This window comes from Scyliorhinus torazame, chromosome 15 (assembly GCF_047496885.1).
Source record: "Scyliorhinus torazame isolate Kashiwa2021f chromosome 15, sScyTor2.1, whole genome shotgun sequence".
Lineage (NCBI taxonomy): Eukaryota > Metazoa > Chordata > Chondrichthyes > Carcharhiniformes > Scyliorhinidae > Scyliorhinus > Scyliorhinus torazame.
Window position 1 is genome coordinate 92,670,589 of NC_092721.1, and position 21,950 is coordinate 92,692,538.

Below are 21,950 nucleotides of genomic sequence, written 5' to 3' on the forward strand. Positions count from 1 at the left end.
AGAGTAACGTGTGCCTCAATTTGACATACGAACCCCTCCGCATCTGGTGATGTACTCACTGCTCGGGAGAGCGTGTCTGCCACGATGAGATCCTTCCCCGGAGTGTAGATCAGTTCGAAATCATACCTCCTGAGTTTAAGTAAGATGCGCTGGAGGCGAGGGGTCATGTCGTTCAGGTCCTTGTTTATTATGTTGACCAGGGGGCGGTGGTCAGTCTCGACCGTGAATCGTGGAAGACCATACACATAGTCGTGGAACTTGTCCAATCCAGTTAACAAGCCCAGGCATTCTTTTTCTATTTGCACGTAGCGCTGTTCCGTAGGGGTCATGGCTCGTGAAGCATATGCAATCGGGGCCTATGACGACGTGCTATCTTTCTGCAAGAGTACTGCTCCAATACCAGATTGGCTGGCATCCGTTGAGATTTTTGTGGGGCGAGCCGTGTCAAAGAACGCCAACACTGGTGCCGTGACCAGTTTGTGCTTGAGCTCCTCCCATTCCAGCTGGTGCGATTGTTGCCATTGGAATTCTGTTGATTTCTTCACGAGATGGCGCATAGCCGTTGTATGAGAAGCAAGGTTGGGAATGAACTTCCCAAGGAAGTTGACCATGCCCAAGAATCTTAGGACAGCCTTCTTGTCAGCCGGCCGTGGCATGGCTGTGATGGCGCTAATTTTGTCTGAATCGGGACGGACCCCTGATTGTGAGATGTGGTCCCCGAGGAACTTCAGCTCAGTCTGGCCAAAAGCACACATTTGTGCGGTTGAGACGCAGGCCATTTTGTCGTATGCGGGCGAAGACACGTCGTAGACGATGCATGTGCTCCTGCGGAGTGGTGGACCAAATGATGATATCGTCCACATATACACGTACCCCTTCGATGCCTTCCATCATCTGCTCCATGATTCGGTGGAAAACCTCAGATGCCGAGATGATGCCAAATGGCATCCGGTTGTAGCAGAATCTGCCGAAAGGGGTGTTAAACGTGCATAGCCTTCGGCTGGCCGGGTCCAATTGGATCTGCCAAAATCCTTTGGACGCATCCAGTTTGGTAAATATTTTGGCTTGGGCCATCTCGTTGGTGATTATCTCTCATTTGGGGATGGGATAGTGTTCCCGCATAATGTTGTTATTTAGATCTTTAGGATCTATGCATATGCGGATCTCGCCAGAGGGCTTTTTTACACAGACCATGGAGCTGACCCATGGCGTGGGCTCCGTGACCCTGGATAGGACCCCTTGGTCCTGAAGAACCTGCAGCTGCAACTTGAGGCGGTCTTTGAGTGGCGCAGGAACCCTGCGAGGTGCGTGAACGACCGGGATGGCGTCCAGTTTGAGGCGAATCTTGTAAGTGTATGGCAATGTCCCCATGCCTTCAAATACCTCCTGGTTGTGAGCAAGGAGGGAATGGAGATTTGCGTGGAACTCAGCATCCGGGAAGTCGGATATCTCATCTGGAGAGAGAGACATAATGCGCTGTACCAGGTGAAGGACCTTACACGTCTGTGCGCCCAGTAACAAATCTTTTGATGAGCCAACAACTTCGAAGGGGAGTGTGGCCGTGTGCGTTTTGTGAGTTATCTGTAGCTGGCAAGAACCATGGACGGGATGACGTTCCCGTTATAATCAACCATCTTGAGCCGAGATGGCGTGATGGGTGGTTTGACCTTCATGGCCTGGAATGCAGAATATGCAATCAGGTTGGCGGATGCGCCGGTGTCCAGACGGAAGGTGACGTGCGATCGGTTGACCGTTAGGGTGGCACTCCACTCATCGGCCGGATTGATGGCATTGACCCTGTTTACATTGATGACGGAAACCCGGAAGGCATCCTGGTCACCTGCACCATTTAGCTGGAAGTCTTGATGTGTGGGCTGGACGGTCCTGACGTGTCTGCGAGGTTGTCGGAGATGTGTAGGATCCATGGGTTGAGCCGCACGACAGTAGGCAGCATAGTGGCCCATCTTGCCACATCGGAGGCACTGTCGGTTTTTAGCAGGACATTGCCCTTTTAAGTGTACAGCTCCACAGTTGCCGCACGTCATGACGTCACGGCGTTCGTTGCACCACTGCGCATGCGCAGTGCGATCTTGCATTGGATGCGCAGTGCGATCTTGCCTCGATGTTGCCGTTGGTTTTGGCGCGCACAAGCGCGGGAGACCGCGAAAAGCGCGGGAAGCGGCCGCTCTCGTCGGGGCCGCGGGTCAGGAGATAATCGATGGCCTGGATGCGTTCGGCGTCGTGGGCGGCTTGGCTTGCCGATTCGACGGCTGGGGACCCCCTCCGTGCCAATTCGGAAGCCTGAAATTGGGCAAAACGGCTGGTTGCATTCTCGTGGAGGACACAGGCCTCCACTGCAGACGCTAAGGTGAGGCTTTTTATTTTAAGAAGCTGCTGGCGTAGGCCACTGGAGGCAATGGCAAAAACAATCTGGTCCCTGATCATGGACTCTGAGGTGTTGCCATAACCGCAGGACTGCGCTAGAATTCGGAGGTGCATCAAAAAGGGTTGAAAAAGCTGCTCCTTACCTTGCAGGCGTTGCTGAAAGAGATATCTTTCAAAACTTTCATTCACTTCAACATTAAAGTGCTGGTCTAGCTTGAGGATGACTGTGTCATACTTGGATTGGTTTTCGTCTTCTTCGAACACCAGTGAGTTGAAGACTGTGATGAACGGTTACTGCCTTATCATCATGTAAGGTGATGTCCCCTTTAAGACCAGGCTTGGAACCCTGGGGACTCCGCCTCTGGCTCCGCCCATCTGGGAGCCATACATAAAGGCCTGCCTCATGGTCTGTATAGCAGTCAGCTCTCGTCCAAATCTGTAGCATAGTTATTAGCCTAATAAAGCCTTCTTTACAGTTTAATCTCTAAGCATCATTATTGAGGGTACCTCAATTTATTAGGCTAAACTAGATTCAGGATGGCCGCAGGCCTAAAACCAGAGAAGCTCAATCTGGAAGCACGAACGCCGGAGGCAAAGGAAATTTTTAAATACTGGCTGCGGTGCTTCGAGGCCTACCTGGACTCCGCAGAGACTCCCATCCTGGGGCCACGCAAGCTGCATCTACTCCACGCCCGGGTGAGTCACAGAATCTCCGCCACGCTCGAAAAGGCGACGATTTATGAGGAAGCGATTGAGTTGCTCCGCAAGCGGTTTGTCAAACCCGTCAATGAGGTGCACGCCCGGCATCTACTCTCTACCTGCCGGCAGCGCTCAGGGGAATCGCTCGACGAGTTTGTTGAGAAACTCACCGCGCTGGCCAGGGACTGTGTCCATCAGGATGTGACAGGGGAAGTCCACATGAACCTGCACATCAGAGATTCTTTCGTGTCCGGCATCCGCTCAACCTACATCCGGCAGAGACTGCTCGAAAACGGGGCAAAAGAACTCCAGGAGACACTAACGCTCGCCTCCTCGCTGGAGGTGGCCCGACATAACTTGGGTACGTACCCCGCGGACTCTGCCAGCCCCCCCCGGACTTCCTCAGACTCGCCCGTATTACAGGCCAGCGCCACGTGGTGACCCGCTCACCATGGGGGCACACCTTGCTACTTCTGCGGGCAGGGCCAGCACCCACGCCCACGCTGCCCAGCCCGCTCCGCGATCTGCAGCGACTGCGGGAAGAAAGGGCACTTTGCGAGGGTCTGCCTGGCCAGACCCAGGAGCCAGAAAAACAAAGAACAGCCGGCCCGAAAATCAGGCTCTCAGGCCCGCAGGCCTCGCAATGCTGCTGTGCACCGACCCGACACGTCCTCTTCAGACGCGTCATCAGCCTCGTGCGAATCATGGGAGCGGCCATCTGGTCGGCGGCCATCTTCTCGACCCGACACGTGCGACCAACGGCAGCGGCCATTTTACGACTCCGACTACCCGCGACTGGATGCGATCACCCTCGATCAAACTCGGCCAAAACACCTGCAGAACTCCATGATGCAGGTCCAGGTCAACGGGCATGACACTGCATGCCTCTTCGACTCCGGGAGCACGGAGAGCTTTATCCAACCTGAAACGGTAGGCGCTGCTCCCTACGCACCCATCCCACATCCCAAACCATAGCCCTCGCATCTGGGTCCCACTCGGTACAAATCACGGGGTACTGTATTGCGGATCTCTCGATCCAGGGTGCCAAATACACCCGTTTCAAATTTTATATCCTCCCTCACCTCTGTGCCCCCCTGCTGCTTGGACTGGATTTCCAGTGCAGCCACCGAATCCTGACACTGAAGTTCGGCGGACCCTTGCCCCCCCTCACGGTGTGCTGCCTTGCGACACTGAAAGTCGCACCCCCCTCGCTATTCGCTAACCTCACTCCCGACTGTAAGCCCGTCGCCACCAGGAGCCGGCGCTACAGTGCCCAAGATATGGCTTTTATCAAGTCAGAGGTCCAGTGTTTACTGGGAGAGGGGGTCATCGAGGCTAGCAACAGCCCTTGGAGAGTGTAAGTGGTGGTAGTCCGGTCCGGGGAGAAGAAACGGATGGTCGTGGATTATAGCCAGACCATAAACCGATTCACGCAGCTTGATGCGTACCCCCTTCCTCGCATCGCGGAAATGGTAAATCGGATCGCCCAATACCGAGTCTTTTCCACGGTCAACCTCAAATCTGCCTACCACCAGCTCCCCATCCGACCAAAAGACCGCCTCTATACTGCCTTTGAAGCAGCCGGCCGGCTCTTCCACTTCCTCAGGGTCCCCTTTGGTGTCACAAATGAGGTCTCCGTCTTTCAAAGGGCGATGGGCCAAATGGTGGACCAGTACGGTTTGCGGGCTACATACCCGTACTTGGACAATGTCACCATCTGCGGCCATGATCAGCAGGACCATGACGCTAACCTCAAAAAGTTCCTCCAGACCGCCCGAGCCCTTAACCTGACCTATAATGAGGGCAAATGCGTTTTCCACACCACCCGGCTGGCCATCCTCGGCTATGTCGTGGAAGACGGGGTCCTAGGTACCGACCCCGACCGCATGCGCCCCCTTAAGGAACTCCCTCTCCCCCGCAGCCTCAAGGCCCTCAAACGGTGCTTGGGGCTTTTCTCCTATTACGCCCAGTGGGTCCCCAAGTATGCGGACAAAGCCCGCCCACTCCTAAAGACCACCACTTTTCCCCTCTCGGCTGAGGCTCAATTGGCCTTCAACCGCATCAAGGCCGACACCATCAAGGCCGCCATGCACGCGGTGGACGAAACCATCCCTTTCCAGGTAGAGAGCGATGCATCAGACATCGCCCTGGCTGCTACCCTCAATCAAGGAGGCAGACCAGTAGCGTTCTTCACCCGAACCCTCGCCGCCTCCGAGATTCGACACTCTGCAGTCGAAAAGGAGGCACAAGCCATTGTGGAGGCTGTGCGGTGCTGGAGACACTACCTCGCCGGTAGGAGGTTTACCCTCGTCACCGACCAACGGTCGGTCGCCTATATGTTCGATAACACGCAACGGGGCAAAATAAAAAACGATAAAATTTTGAGTTGGAGGATCGAACTCTCCACCTACTCGTACGATATCAAGTATCGTCCACGGGAACTCAACGAGCCCCCAGATGCCCTGTCCCGCGGCACATGCGCCAACGCGCAGGAGGACCGCCTGCAAGCCATCCACAATGACCTCTGCCACCCGGGGGTTACCCGGCTCGTCCATTTCATCAAGTCCCGCAACCTACCTTACTCAATAAGGAGGTCAAGGCCATGGTCAGGGCCTGCCAGGTCTGTGCGGAGTGCAAACCGCACTTCTATCGGCCAGACAAGGTTCGGCTCGTGAAGGCCTCGGGCCCCTTTGAGCGACTGAGCGTGGACTTCAAGGGGCCCCTCCCGTCCACCAACCGTTATGCCTATTTCCTCACCGTGATCGATGAGTTCTCCCGTTTCCCATTCGACATTCCCTGCACCGACATGACCTCAGCCACGGTGATTAAGGCACTGCACAGCATCTTCACCCTGTTCGGTTTCCCTGCTTATATCCACAGCGACCGGGGTACATCGTTCATGAGCGATGAACTGCGTCAGTATCTGCTCAGCAAATGCATCGCCTCGAGCAGAACGACCAGCTATAACCCACGGGGAAACGGGCAGGTGGAGAGGGAGAACGCGACCGTGTGGAAGGCTGTCCTTCTGGCCCTGCGGTCGAGAAATCTCCCAACCACCCGCTGGCAGGAGGTCCTACCCGATGCCCTACACTCCATTAGGTCACTCCTCTGCACGGCCACAAATGAGACCCCTCATGAGCAATTGTTTCTCTTCCCCAGGAAGTCTACCTCCGGGGTCTCGCTTCCACCTTGGCTGACAGCTCCGGGACCTGTTCTTCTCCGGAGGCACGCGAGGAGCCATAAAACGGACCCCCTAGTTGAAAAGGTCCGACTGCTCCACGCCAACCCCAGTTACGCCTACGTGGAGTACTCCGACGGCAGGCAAGATACGGTTTCCCTCCGGGATCTGGCGCCCGCTGGATCCTCCACCACAGACCCCCTTCCCGCGCCGCTCCCCTGCAGGACCCGTCGCCCCCTACAACACACCCCCTTCCGGCCCTACCACCCGTTGGTGAGCTCCTACCGTGCGCCCCCGCTTGCTCCCCGGCTCCGCTACCCCCGGCCCTGCCTAGTTCCTCTGCCCCGACCCGGACCGAAGCTCCGACCGCTGTGCTCCCGGATGTGCCCTCAACCGGGACGTCCATGCCCGCCGCACCACCGCCCGAACTGAGGAGATCGAGGCGGATGATCCGGCCGCCGAGACGGATGGACCTATGATGGCACTTCACCCCCGCCGGACTCCTTTTTAAACAGGGGGTGAATGTGATGAACGGTTACTGCCTTATCATCATGTAAGGTGATGTCCCCTTTAAGACCAGGCTTGGAACCCTGGGGACTCAGCCTCTGGCTCCGCCCATCTGGGAGCCATACATAAAGGCCTGCCTCATGATCTGTATAGCAGTCAGCTCTCGTCCAAATCTGTAGCATAGTTATTAGCCTAATAAAGCCTTCTTTACAGTTTAATCTCTAAGCATCATTATTGAGGGTACCTCAAAGACATCTATCGCGTGCTGACCTGCGTAGGAGAGGAGCATTGCAATCTTTGTTTCGTCCGAGGCACTCGGTTTCTTGTTGGCTCGGATGTACAGGTCGAATCGCTGCTCGAAGAGCTTCCAATTGGTACCAAGTTTCCCCGCCACTTGCAACGGCTGCGGTTTATTGGTGAGGTCCATGTCCAGAATGGCAGGTTAGTCGGCAGGTATCGATCCACTCCTGTACCATGTGGTGTTGGGCGTTCTGACACACAGATGAGCCAACACAGTCGTATTTGGTACAATGCTGTTTTATTCAAACTTACTATCTATAGTTTTGTCTTGATACTCTGCACGTGGGGACTCCCTGTCTGTGATGTTAAAACAGGTCTTGTCGTTGTCCTTGTCCCCAGATCTACTGCCCACCAGGTGTTGTGTTTGTCCTTTTATCCTGTCTTTGTCTGTGATTGGTTGTGGTGTTGTGTGTTCTAATTTGTCTGTTGGTGTGTCTGTCATGATGTGTGTGTTTGAATATCATGACAATAAGGTTAAAGTCGAATCTCCAGGCCTCATCCAATTTTCCCACCCAACAGGCATGATATCATGTGGGCGTGAATTACTGCTGCTTTTTAAAAACAGGAACCAGGCGCCATGACCTCCGAGAGGGAGGAAGGAGGTGAGCACCCCTCTCCACTTCATACCAGCGAGTCGAGGGAGCCAGAATCCACTTGCCAGCTCCAGGGCAGGAGGAGGAAAGGGTTTTTGGGGGCCTCTAGGATGGGGGTAATAACTGGTGTGTGTTGCCCTGAAGCCTGCTGCCTGTGTCATTTAAACATTTTTTTAGAGCACTGTGTCAGTCTGCTGCCTGTGTTGTTAGTAACGTTTAATGGAGCGCTCAGTTCGTCAGTTGTCAGTGACATGAGGTTGTGGGGGTCTGTGTGATGAGACTGAAGGAGGTGCGCTGAATGGGCTGGATGAGACCCCAAAAGAGAAGACAATATGGTGCCCAGCCTGGGTGATGGAGGGGACTGTGGGGTAGGGTGGGGGCAATCGTTAAAAATGAATGGGTGTTTGTCCTGGAGACAAAATGTAAAGGCATGATAGCAATGAGGGGCTGGATTCCTCATTTGGGAGACTAAAGGTGGGATATTTTAGCCGTGCCCACCCGGCGATCGGAAATTCCTGCCCGAGGCCAATGGACATTTATGTGGCCCCCGTTGCGTCCATGGCGATCATGCGGCAGGCACAGAGGAATAAATCAGCCCTAAGTGTTCCCACTGGAACTGAATTGCGCTTTTTGAACAAAATGCAGGCAAAGTGGCCAGCACTCTGTGCATGTGAATTGCAAACAATTCCCAGTCCCTCTGGCACCTAGCCCCCACCCCCACCCCTGATTTCGGGAGTCTGAAGTGGATCAACTGCTGGATGCCATAGAGGGGAGACTCTTTCCCAGAGAGCCTCAAAGAGAGATTCAAGCCCGCCCTCCTAAACAGCACATGAGAGGAGGTGGCAGAGGCAGTGCTGCCAGCATCAACAGGACCTGCACACAATGCCGGAGGAAGATCAATAACCTTTTTGGGCAACTCCAGTGAGACACTTCGGTGCACCTGTCATTACTCCAGTCCCATTCTCCTCACATCTGCTCCCAATTCCCTAGAGGCCAACAACACCCCACCTGCCTGCATGTCCCTCACATCCCACCCTCCACCAAACCTCAAGGGCTTTGCACACACATGCAACCAGCCACAGACCCCCTCATAGAACTCACCTCCCAAAGCCTCACTGTGTCTTTTCTGTGTCCTCAAGGATACGGTGACCCAAAATGGGTGTGATTCTCCGGCATCGTTACATTCTCGCCCGAGCAAAACAAGGCCGGTGAATTGCGGGAGTAGCCGAAAACGAGAAGCGTGCCAGGCGGCAAACAGTTTGCAATGCAACTGGCCCACTCCCGTCGGCAAAATCAGGATCTTGCCGTAGCGTAGCGAGGAACAAATTATCACCACTTAAATCTTATTTCCATACAATTAATGAGAGCCACCCCATATCCAATATCCTCACGTCATTCATCGTCCTCCACAGCAAGCGGTCATGCTGCCACCGATTAGTACTCTATTTGAAAAACATTGGTGGATCCTCTGCACCCCAATGCCGAAATTGCGGCCGACGCCGGGGCAGAGAATCCATTTCCTCGCACGGAATCGAGACCAGCGGCGGTTCCCCGATTCTGTGGGCCCCGAAAAGCGCCAAACTTGGAGAGTACGCCGCGCCGCCCAGCACCTACCTGGGGTCACTGCTCTAGGCCCGCTCTGCCATTCTCCGCCCCGAATGGCCGAAACACCAATGGCGTGGATCTAATGTGGTCCTGCCGGTCGGGATACTAGTGTGGCGGCTGTGGACTCAGTCTGCGACCATCCTGGTTGGGGGTGGGCCGATCGGAGGGCAGGGGGCCCTAATGCGTGGCCGGGCAATGTTTGGATGGGTGGTCAGGGTCGGGCGCGCGGACGATCAGGGGGTCTATTGTTAGTGTCCAGCTCCGCGGTCCGAGTCTGCCATGGAGCACGGCGCGGCCGCTGGAGGCCGCCGCCGTGCGCATGCGCGGTCTCCGACCCGAAAGTGCGGGAGCCTGTGTCTGCAGCAAAAGCGGTTAGATTTATGCCAGGTCCCTATTAGCCCCCTACAGGGCTAGGAATATGTGGCCCTTTCACGCCAGTTTTTCTGGCATGAAAATCCACAATTTTGACGCCGGCGTGGGGACATAGTCCCAAAAACATAGATTCCAGCCCATTAACCTGGTGGAAGGGCTTCTGTGGGGAGCCGAGGAGGTGAGTAGCCATCGTTGCTCAGAGGCAAAGAGCCCAGGGGTGCTAGACGTGCCACCCCAGTGCTCAGCAGGGGGAGGGGGACCCTCTGCAGGAGTGGGATCCCCTCCGCAGAGGTGGGCTGCCATGGGAGAAACTGGGGGGGGGGGGAAACTGCGTGTGGTACCACCATGCCAACCCTAGTGTCATGTGTATCTGTTCCAGGGCAACCCTTGTCGCTGCCCATCAGCCCCACCGACCTTCCATAACCCACATCGACTGCTGAGGCCTCAGACCGTGTGGTAGAAGGCTATTGCAAATAGGGACAAAGGGTCATCTGGACTCAAAACATTAGCTCTTTTCTCTCCCTACAGATGCTGCCAGACCTGCTGAGATTTTCCAGCATTTTCTCTTTTGGTTTCAGATTCCAGCATCCACAGTATTTTGCTTTTATTTTATTGCTAATAGGGATTAGGTTATTGTGGTTAAGTGAACAATTTACACAACCCAAGTGGATGTGTGGACAGGCCATGTAGCCTGTGCAGCTCATTGCCTAGCATCCCAATCACACCTTGATGCCTGGACACTGTGCTAGAACATTGCAGGAGGCAACACCGCACACACAGCAGCCAACATCCATGGGCCGGGTAGCCACCCAGCACCCCCTCCTCCCGATAGGTGGGCATAGGGCCCTGGGATTCACTTTGGGATGGAGGACAGCTGGTTCGAGCCCTGGCTGCCCTGCATCGTCTGGGTCAGCCAGACCTGACGGTTCCCATGGCCTGCACCATCATGTCGCCACCCTCAGCGATGCTTCTCAATGACTGGGACATGCTCTGTATTGCCTCAGCCATGCCCACCTGTGACTGGGACGAGCTCCACAGCGTCCCAGCCATTTCCATCTGAGAAATGTCCCGTAGAACCTCATCAAGAATCTCAGCCTGATACTGGGTGACATCCCCCAGCAAGGTGGTCATTCTGCCGAGACCCTCAGCCATGGCAGTCACCGACTGCAGAACGCCTTGGACACCTTCACTGATGGCGCCGACGTCGTGCACCAGGCTCTCCGCTGCGGTCACCACCCTAGTAGTGTTGGCATCAGTGCAACACATTGCCGGTGCCATCTCCTGCGCCCGTAGCCTCTAGACTCCTCCAAGCTGGAGCGTCGCTGACATATCCCTCTGAATATCCCGGCCACACCTCAACATCTCCATCAGCTCCGGGGTGACATCTTCCACAGGCTCAGCATCAGGTTGGGATCCAGCTGGGTCATACGATCCAGCAGACCTCTGACTGCTATCTTGCCTGGGGGTTCCTGCCTCCACCTGATGTACGCCAGCAACTGTGTGGTGCTCGGCAGGCTTTCCCTCAGAAGCCTGACCACTAATATTTCCCACCGAGGAGCGTGTATCTGCGCTGGTGGAAGGTGGGGATTACAGCTGTGCCATGACTATTATGGTGACATCCTCGGAGCTCTCCAACAAGGTATTCTCCTTGGAGACTGGAGAGGGGGCCACTTGGGATGGGCCAGCGTCTGGAGGAGCGTGGGAAAATAGACATGTGGTCAGTGAGAGGGATGAGTCAGTCAGTAAGGCAATAACAACTTACTTTTGACAGGTCTTTTGGCTGGGCCCGGTGGTTCGTCACCTCTGCGGCATCCGCCAGCCTTTGCGTTGGTCACCGCTCTGTCCTTGAAGGTGGTGAGGATTCTTATGTCCTACCACCAGTCTGAACTGTCACCCGGCGATTGTGGGAGAGTGTTTCCTGAGGAGGCAAGAGAGGGCATCAATAGCCACAAGCATGGTTCACAGTGGTTGGATGGGTTGGGGGGTTGAAGGGAGAAGGTGTGAAGGTATGAAGGAAGGTTTGGGGGGTTGAAGGGAGAACGGGGGTGGAGGGAAGGTTGGGGGCCGTATGAAAAGTTGGGGGGTGGATGTTCGCATGGGCGGAAGAGTCTCGGGGGTCAGTGGGCATTGGTGTGTACTCACTTGTGCTGCTCGATATAGATCGTTGATCTCTTTCCGGCACTGGAGACAAGGGGCGTCATTCTCCGACCCCCCGCCGGGTCGGAGAATGGCCGTTGGCCGCCGTGAATCCCGCCCCCGCCCCCGCCGAAGTCTCCGAAGGGAGAAATGTCGGCGGGGCGTTAATGGCGCCGCTGCCGCGGAGAATGTCACGGGTCTGCGCAAGGCAGCCGATTTTCGGCCTGCCGATATTCTCCCTTCCGGATGGGCCGAAGTCCCGTCGACGTGATGACCGTTCACGTCGACGTGAATCAAACCTCCTTTTCATCGGCGTGACCCGGTGCTCCAGGCTCACGCCGACCAGCGAGGAGGTGAGTGACGGCCTGGGGGGTTGGCTCTGGGCAGGAAATGGCGTGGCCGCAGACTGATTGCCTGAGGAGAGGTGTGTCTCGGCTTGTGTGTGTGTGCGGCGGGGGGGGGGGGGGGGGGGGGGGGGGGGGGGGGGGGTGGTTAGAGTAGGTTGGGCTCCAGGGGAGTGCCGGGAGGGGGTCCGTGCCGGGGTGGAGGTTGGGGGGGGGGTCCGTGCCAGGGTGGAGGTTGGGGGTTGGGGAGGGGGTCCGTGCCGGGGTGGAGGTTGGGGAGGGGGTCCGTGCCGGGGTGGAGGTTGGGGGTTGGGGGGGGGGGTCCGTGCTGGGGTGGAGGTTGGGGAGGGGGTCCGTGCCGGGGTGGAGGTTGGGGAGGGGGTCCGTGCCGGGGTGGAGGTTGGGGAGGGGGTCCGTGCCGGGGTGGAGGTTGGGGAGGGGGTCCGTGCCGGGGTGGAGGTTGGGGAGGGGGTCCGTGCCGGGGTGGAGGTTGGGGGGGGGTCCGTGCTGGGGTGGAGGTTGGGGAGGGGGTCCGTGCCGGGATGGAGGTTGGGGGTTGGGGGGGGGTCCGTGCTGGGGTGGAGGTTGGGGAGGGGGTCCGTGCCGGGATGGAGGTTGGGGGTTGGGGGAGGGTCCGTGCTGGGGTGGAGGTTGGGGAGGGGGTCCGTGCCGGGGTGGAGGTTGGGGAGGGGGTCCGTGCCGGGGTGGAGGTTGGGGGGGGGGGGGGAGGGGGTCCGTGCCGGGGTGGAGGTTGGGGGGGGGTGTCCGTGCCGGGGTGGAGGTTGGGGAGGGGGTCCGTGCCGGGGTGGAGGTTGGGGGTTGGGGGGGGGTCCGTGCTGGGGTGGAGGTTGGGGAGGGGGTCCGTGCCGGGATGGAGGTTGGGGGTTGGGGGGGGGTCCGTGCTGGGGTGGAGGTTGGGGAGGGGGTCCGTGCCGGGATGGAGGTTGGGGGTTGGGGGGGGGGGTCCGTGTTGGGGTGTAGGTTGGGGAGGGGGTCCGTGCCGGGGTGGAGGCTGGGGGGGGGGGGTCCGTCCCGGGGTGGAGGTTGGGGGGGGGTCCGTGCCGTGGTGGAGGTTGGGGGTTGGGGAGGGGGTCCGTGCCGGGGTGGAGGTTGGGGGTTGGGGGGGGGGTCCGTGCTGGGGTGGGTGATGGGAGGGCAAATGAGTTGGTCCACCTGGCCAGGTGCCAGCCTCCAACAGTTGGACCCATGCGGTCCACGCCACCTGGCTGGGGGGAGGAGGGGATATGGGCAATGATGACATGTCGTCGTTCCCCTCCCCCCCACCAGGCCGTCATGTTTTCAGGCCATCCAGCGATGTTGGCCGCCGTGGTGGCAGCCGCTCATGTCTATGTTGCCCTGGATGAGGAGGAGGAGGAGGAGGAGGAGGAGGAGCGTGCCAGAGAGGCGGCGCAGGCTGCCGCAGAGGGGCAGGCGGCAGCCGCCCAGGCTAGAGGGACACCTGACCGACAGGACGAGGAGGGGAGGAGGACGTCGCGGCCCCACGGCAACGGAGGCACCTGAGGGCGCCCCGTGTGTACCGGCCCCGGCAGTCATACCAGGACCTCACGGACCGGGAATGCAGGAGGAGACTCCGGATGAGCCGGGAAACCGTGGCACACATCTGCCACCTGCTGGCACACCTGTCACCGCGTGGCACTGGCGGGGGACACCCTCTCCCCGTGTCCGTCAAGGTTACGGTGGCCCTGAACTTTTATGCAACGGGGTCATTCCAGGCACCGAGTGGGGACCTGTCCGGCATATCGCAGACATCGGTGCATCGGTGCATCCGGGCAGTGACAGATGCCCTTTATGCCATGGCGCACCGCTACATCCGCTTCCCCGTGGACCGGGCCAGCCAAGATGCCCGGGCCGTGGGCTTCTCTGCCGTTGCCGGGTTCCCCATGGTCCAGGGCGCGATCGATGTGATGCACGTCGCCGTGCGGCCACCTGCAGAGAACAGGGCCGTGTTCACTAATAGGAAGGGGACCTATTCAATGAACGTACAGGTGGTCTGCGACCACCGCATGATGATCCTGCACGTCTGCGCCCGTCACCCAGGCAGTGTACACGACTCATTCGTGTTGTCGCGGTCATCCATCCCCAGCATGTACGAGGGACGCCATCCCCGGCTGAGGGGCTGGTTGCTGGGCGACAGGGGCTACCCATTGCGATCGTGGCTGATGATGCCTATACGGAGGCCACGCAATGAGGCGGAGAACCGCTACAATGATGCCCATGTAGCGACAAGGGGAGTGATCGAGAGGTGCTTTGGCGTGCTGAAGATGCGTTTCAGGTGCCTGGACCTCTCTGGGGGCGCCCTCCAGTATTGGTCAGATAGGGTCGGCCGCATCATTGTGGTGTGCTGCGTCCTGCACAACATAGACCAGCAGAGGGGCGATGTGCCGCAGGCAGAGGAGGGCGGAGTGGAGGAGCAGCAGGAAGAGGCCCAGTCCTCCCCAGATGAGGGGGATGGGGGCAATGGTCAGGGCAGACGGGGTAGACACAGACGGGTGGCTGTCCACCGTTACCGGCAGGCCCAGCGGGCACGGGACAGACTGATAGACGCCCGCTTCACTGACTAGATGGGCGTGGGAATCGGGTAGGATGGCCACAGACCGCACACCATGACAACAGCCGACCACCCACACCCCCCACCCATCCACCCACCCAGCACCCTCACCCCCCTCCCCAACCCCACACACCCCACCCGCATGCACACCACCCCCCCACCCCCAATTGCCGATCCACCGGCGGCACAACGGGCCGGGCTCACCCAGTTGCGGGTGGACGCGTGTCTATCGCAGGCCATGGAGAATGATGACAACCCGCCTCCGATGAGCTCCTGGCTCTACATCGTTGGACTATGTCTGACCCATGGCCACAGTACCACCATCCACCCGGACCATCCCTGCATGCGGCTGTGACACTGCAGCGCACGGTCCCGTCCTCTGCCCGGGGGATGTTGATGGCGGCCCAGGGGGAAGGGGGCAGACTCACCTGGGGCTGAGGTAAGACCACCCCTCACACACACACTTGCGCTCAACGTACATGACACCCCCGCACACTTTGGACAGAGCACAAAGGCAGCTTCGGTAGGTGTAACATTGACTTTAATAACCAAAGGAGTTCATGCATGTGCCCTAGCGCCTAAAACTCATCTGTGCCCTGCACCCGTGCCAACTTACTCAGTGTCTAATTGTTTGGCCTTACGGGCCCTTTGACTACGTCTACGTGGTTCCCCAGACGGTACAGCAGAACTGGAGGTGGACTCCTGTGATTCCTGCCCTCTGACACTGGATCCCTTTGGCGGCCGTTTCCTGGGGCGTCCTGGCCTAGATGGGCCAGGCTGCGGCCCGGGCGACTGGGATGGCGAGCTGCCAGCCTGTCCTGCCCGTTGCCCACCCGATGCACCTGGGACGGAAGGGGGGGAGTCCGAGGTGTCGCGGTGTACCGGGACCTCCCCTACAGAGGGAGCCGGGACGGACCACACCACCTTCTCCTCCCTCGGGGTGCCCGATGGCCCCCAGGCCTCTACATGGGTGGGGGATGCGAACGTACTGGCCATCCGACGCGCCCCCGACATCTGGCGCTGCCAGTCCTGGAGGCCCGTGCTGGTATCGACAGGGGTCTGCAGGTTTGCAGCCATGGAGCCCAGGGGGTTGTCGAACCCTGTCTGCGACAGTGCAACGCCAGCTCGCACATGGCCACTGGCGCCGATGCCATCAGCGATGGCCTGCTGAGACTGGGCCATGGCCTGCTGAGACTGGGCCATGGCCTGCAGAGACTGGGCCATGGCCTGCAGAGACTGGGCCATGGCCTGCAGAGACTGGGCTATGGCCTGCTGAGACTGGGCCATGGCCTGCTGAGACTGGGCCATGGCCTGCTGAGACTGGGCTATGGCGTGCTGAGACTGGGCTATGGCGTTGAGCGCCTCTGCCATCTGGCGCTGGCACTGGCTCATGGCCTCCTGTGAGAGGGCAGCCATTTCCTGGGCCACAGACGCCGCCTGCACGGAAGGCCCCAGGCCTCGCAAACCGTTCCCCATGTCTGACACCGTCGCACCCATTGCCTCCACCGCGGACGCCACCCGTGCGGTGTCAGCCTGGGTGGCACGCATGACCGGGACAACTCCCAGCTCCTGGACGCGGGTGGACTCCTCCACCTGCGACCGCAGCCGCCGCAAGCCACCCGTCACCCTATTCGCTCGTCTCCGTGTCAGTGGTTGCATCGGATCTATGTGTGGGTGTGGTAACTGCAGGAACCCGGGATCCATCTGGGCGGCAGATGTTCGCTTGGCCTGGGCTGCCCTCCGACCGCCCGGTCCCTCTGCTGCTCTTACCTCCACCTGCTGTACCGGGACGGCTGTGTTGTGCGCACCAGTGAGTGTACCAGACGCCTCATCACTAAAGTGCCCAACCGTGGTGAGTGTTTCTGCGATGGTGGAGGGTGTTGGTGACAGCAGTGGCGTTGTGTCGTGCTCTTCGTCCCACTCTGAGTCCATGGCACTTTGGGGTGGGGGTTCGTCTCCACCCATCCACTCTGAGTCACTGTCCGGTATTTCGTCTTCCCGGGTAGGGGTGTCCTGGGTAGTGCTGTCCCGGGTAGTGCTGTCCCGGGTAGTGCTGTCCCGGGTAGTGCTGTCCCGGGTAGTGGTGTCCCGGGTAGGGGTGTCCTGGGTAGTGGTGTCCCGGGTAGTGGTGTCCCGGGTAGTGGTGTCCCGGGTAGTGGTGTCCCGGGTAGGGGTGTCCTGGATAGTGGTGTCCTGGGTAGTGGTGTCCTGGCTCGGATGTGACGGGGGCCTGTGGCTACCCCCCTCATCGCTGGGTGGTCGCTCCCGCACGTGACGGGGGTGTCGTCTCCCTGTTGCTCCAGGTCTCTCCGTCTCCCGTGGTGTGCGAGGGGCATCCTGCGGGCACGCATGCTGGAGGGTCCGGGTCTCTCCGTCTCCCGTGGTCTCCGAGGGGCATCCTGCGGGCGGTCTGCATCTGCGGGGATGGGTGCCTGGACGTTTGGTCCTGCGATACACAATGAAGCATGCATGGTTAGACATCAGGCAGTGATCAGGTGATACGGGGGAGGGGGATATAGGGGAGGGGGGGAGATGGGGACGGGCTGTTGGTGGCTCACTTGCTCGTGGGGCCCCGACCTCTGCATCAGCAACCTCCCCGTCTTCAGGTCCGCCAGCCAGTTCCAGGGCCCTTTCCTCGTGTACGGTCAGTGGCCTCTCATCAGCGGGCCCTCCTCCAGTCCTCACATGCTCCCTATTGTTGTGTGCGCGCTTCTCCGGGGGGGGGGGGGGGTGGTGGCAGGGGTAAAAGGCAACAGTGTTAGGCAGGTATATGAATGCACGCCATCGGTTGCGCGTGCATTGCAGAGGTTAAGGTTAGGGCTGGATTCACTTGGGGATATGGGGGATATGGGGGAGGGGGGGATATGGGGGAGGGGGGGATATGGGGGAGGGGGAATATGGGGGATATGGGGGAGGGGGGATATGGGGGAGGGGGGATATGGGGAGGGGGGATATGGGGAGGGGGGGGATATGGGGGATATGGGGGAGGGGGGAATATGGGGGATATGGGGGAGGGGGGGATATGGGGGAGGGGGGGATATGGGGGATATGGGGAGGGGGATATGGGGGAAGGGGGGAATATGGGGGATATGGGGAGGGGGGATATGGGGGATATGGGGGAGGGGGGATATGGGGGAGGGGGGGGATATGGGGAGGGGGGAATATGGGGAATATGGGGGATATGGGGGAGGGGGGGATATGGGGGAGGGGGGGATTTGGGGGAGGGGGGATATGGGGGAGGCTCACCCTGCCTGCTCTGACGAGGTCGTTCACCTTCTTGTGGCACTGGGTGCCTGTCCGTGGTGTTAGGGCCACAGCGGTGACGGCCTCTGCCACCTCCCTCCACAGACGCCGGCTGTGGCGTGGGGCAACTCTGCGGCCGTGCCCGGGATACAGGGCGTCCCTCCTCTGCTCCACCGCGTCCAGGAGCGCCTCCACATCGCGTGACTCGAACCTCGGGGCTGAGCGACGGCCAGCCATCCAGTCGGGTGTTGCGGTCGGCTGTTCCGGTCGGGTGGGGGGGAGCTGCGCGGCCTTATGAGCCGTCACGCCGTGCAGCGCGTATGACGCTGCACGGCGTGAACCACTGCGCAAGCGCGGATCCCGTTACGTCGCTGCTAGCCCACTTCGGGCCGCAGAATATCGGCCCATTGTTATGACGTGACGCAAGTGGGATTTGCGCCGTTTTTTGCGCCGATCGGCGGACTTTCCGCCGATAATGGAGAATTTTGCCCCAGATCTCCTGTTCACAGTCCCGGCGCTCACAGCTGCTGCCACCTCGTTCCGGGCAGCACTGGCTGCCCAATGACACAGCTCTACGGGTATGTCCATGACCGGAGGTTGGGTGGGTACCATCATGAAATGCTTCATGAGATCGATCAACGCTAGCCTCCCAGATAGTCCCGATCCATTGCATTTTGCCTACCGCAGCAAACGATCCACAGCAGATGCTATCTCTCTGGCCCTACAATCAACACTCGAACATCTCGACAACAAGAACACCGACATCAGACTGCTGTTCATAGACTACAGCTCCGCCTTCAACACCATTATCCTGACAAGACTAATAACCAAATGTTGCAAACTTGGACTTGACCCCTCCCTGTGCAGCTAGATCCTTGACTTCCTCACCAACAGACCGCAATCTGTCAGGATAGGTAGCAGCACCTCCTTCACATTAGTCCTCAACACCGGGGCCGCACAAGGATAACACACATGACTGTGCGGCACGATTCAACTCCAATTCATTCTGTAAGTTTACAGATGATACAACTGTGGTGGGTCGTATCTCAAACAATGACGCATCAGACTACAGAAGGGAGATTGATCACTTGGTTGCATGGTGTACCGAAAACAACCTCTCTCTAAATGGCGGAAAGACCAAGGAACTGATCATCGACTTCAGGAAGCGTAGAACGACAGCCCCCCCCACCCCTGCCGGCATCAATGGCTCCGAAGTGAAGATGGTCGATAGCTTTAAGTTCCTGCGGGTCAACATCACCAACAGTCTGTCCTGTTCCACTCACGTTGATGCAACTGTCAAGAAAGCCCAACAATGTCTCTACTTCCTATGGAAGTTAAAGAAATTTGGCACGTCTGCATCGACTTTCACAAACTTCTACGGATGTGCCATAGAGGGTGTTATATTTTAAATAATGACTTATCTAAAATATACATATTACTCTTGAATCTACCAGGATGATAAAATGACCAATAGTCTTCTTGTTGAAAGATGAACTATTTAATGAGTAATAAAATAATAAATGGAGCTTATATCAATTGTTGTTTCAAATCAGTCCATTCTGCAGTACGTTTGTCAGTCCATATGAATTCTGTGTTCTTTCTGATCAATTGACGTCGAGAAGTTGTTCTCGCGGATAGATTTGAAATGAACCTTCCTAGAAAGTTGACAAATCCGAGAAAGCGTAAGACAGCCTTCTTGGGCAAAATTCTCCCCCAACGGCACGATGTCCGCCGACTGGCGCCAAAAACGGCGCCAATCAGACGGGCATCGTGCCGGCCCAAAGGTGCGGAATGCTCCGCATCTTTGGGGGCCGAGCCCCAACATTGAGGGGCTAGGCCGGCGCCGGAGGGATTTCCGCCCCGCCAGCTGGCGGAAATGGCGTTTGTTGCCCCGCCAGCTGGCGGAAATGGCGTTTGGGTGCCTCGCCAGCTGGCGCGGAAATGCGGCGCATGCGCGGGAGCGTCAGCGGCCGCCGACAGTTTCCCGCGCATGCGCAGTGGGGAGAGTCTCTTCCGCCTCCGCCATGGTGGAGGCCGTGGCGGAGGCAGAAGGGAAAGTGTGCCCCCACAGCACAGGCTCGCCCGTGGATCGGTGGGCCCCGATCGCGGGCCAGGCCACCGTAGGGGCACCCCCCGGGGTCAGATCGCCCCGCGCACCCCCCAGGACCCCGGAGCCCACCCACGCCGCCTGGTCCCACCGGTAAATACCAGCTTTGATTTACGCCGGCGGGACAGGCAATTTCTGGGCCGGAGAATTGAGCGGGGGGTCCCGCCAACCGACGCGGCCCGATTCCCGCCCCCACCCAATCTCAGGTACTGGAGACTTCGGCGGGGGCGGGATTCACGGCGGCCAACGACCATTCTCCGACCCGGCGGGGTGTCGGAGAATGACACCCCTTATCTTTGGGAATTTGCATTGCCTTGATAGCTTGGACTTTGTCTTTATCTGGTTTAATGCCTTCAGCCGTTATGTTGTCACCTAGGAATTTTAAAGATGAGGCTGCAAACATGCACTTGGCCTTGTTTAACTTTAAACCATAGTTGTCAATTCTCTGGAAAACCTCCTGAAAATGCTTGATATGCTCTTAGGCATTGTTGACCAGACAATTATGTCATCAACATAAACCCAAACTTTTTCTATGTCCTCGGTCAGCTGTTCCATTGTTCTGTGAAACATTTCAGAAGCAGATATGATACCAAAAGGCATCCTATTGAAACAGTACCTTCCAAAAGGTGTATTAAAAGTACAAAGAAGTTTGCTGGAGTCTTCTAACTGCATCTGCCAAAATCCTTGAGACACATCAAGCTTGGTAAATATTTTAGCTTTTGCCATCTCAGCAGTGATATCTTCTTTCTTTGGTACTGGATAATGCTCTCTCTTGATACTTTTATTGAGACCTTTTGGGTCCATACAGATTCTTACTTCACCTTTACACAGACCAGGGAGCTTACCCAGTCAGTAGGTTGACTAACCTTAGAGATTATTCCTTGAGTTTGAAGTCTTGACAATTCAGCTTTCACTCGATCTTTAAGTGGAGCAGGAACACGTCTAGGTGGATGGATCACCGATTTGGCACCCTTTTACAGTTGGATTTTGTACTGAAAAGGTATCGTGCCCATACCTTGAAAAACATTTGGGTATTGCTGTAAGAGCTGCTGAACATCATCACTAAATGCACTTGATTGACATGTATTCATGAAGATTCTCTGTGTGAGTTGCAAATCCTTGCATGCTTGTGCTCCAAGTAATGATGAACGAGTGTCATTGACAATCTCGAACCTTACTTGTTGTTGAATGTCTCTGTTTGTGACACTTAGGTAGCAGGACCCATGTGAAAAAATGGGGTTGCCATTGTAATCATGCAATGAGCATTCTGGAGGAATAATTTCATAATGACTCTTGATCTTGGACAGGTCCTTGGAATTCAAAAGATTAGCCCAGGCGCCAGTATCAAATTTAAAAGTGATTGGAATTGTGTTAACATACACAGTAGCCATCCACTCGTTGTTTACTAGGTTGACGTTTTGTTCTTCCGTTGCTTGAAGATTTTTCTCATAGTCTCAATGAGATAACTTCATTGTTTTAAGATGATCCTTGCTTGCTTGTAGATCATGCTTGATGGACAAATCAACTACACCAACGAAGAAAGTATTTTCTATTGAGACAATCTTGTCACCTTCCATGAAATCTTCTTGAATGTTGATTTCTTCCGTTTTGTCCACAGCTCGTACTTTGAAATACTTTTTGAGTGTAGGAGGAATGTATTTAGCAGTTGATTGACACTGTGAAGCATAATGGTTGAGTTTTCTGACATTTTAAACATAGCTTGCCAAAAGCTGGACAATTCCCCTTTAAGTTGGCGTTACCACATCTGTGACATGTAATTTAATTGTCATCATGACATAATTGTGATGTACACACATGCGCAGATGTCTTCTTGAACGTCTCGCATTTTGGTGCATAGTGCGCATGTTCAGAGCTCGAAAATACTTGCAGAGGATAGCTTCCATTCCTTACA

At 57.3% G+C, this 21,950-nt stretch overlaps 1 pseudogene; it reads right to left on the bottom strand.

The window, feature by feature from the left end:
• Window positions 1-21,429, bottom strand: part of LOC140391315 (melatonin receptor type 1B-like) — a 34,292-nt pseudogene extending 12,863 nt beyond the window's left edge.
• Between the last annotated feature and the right edge of the window lie 521 nt (window positions 21,430-21,950).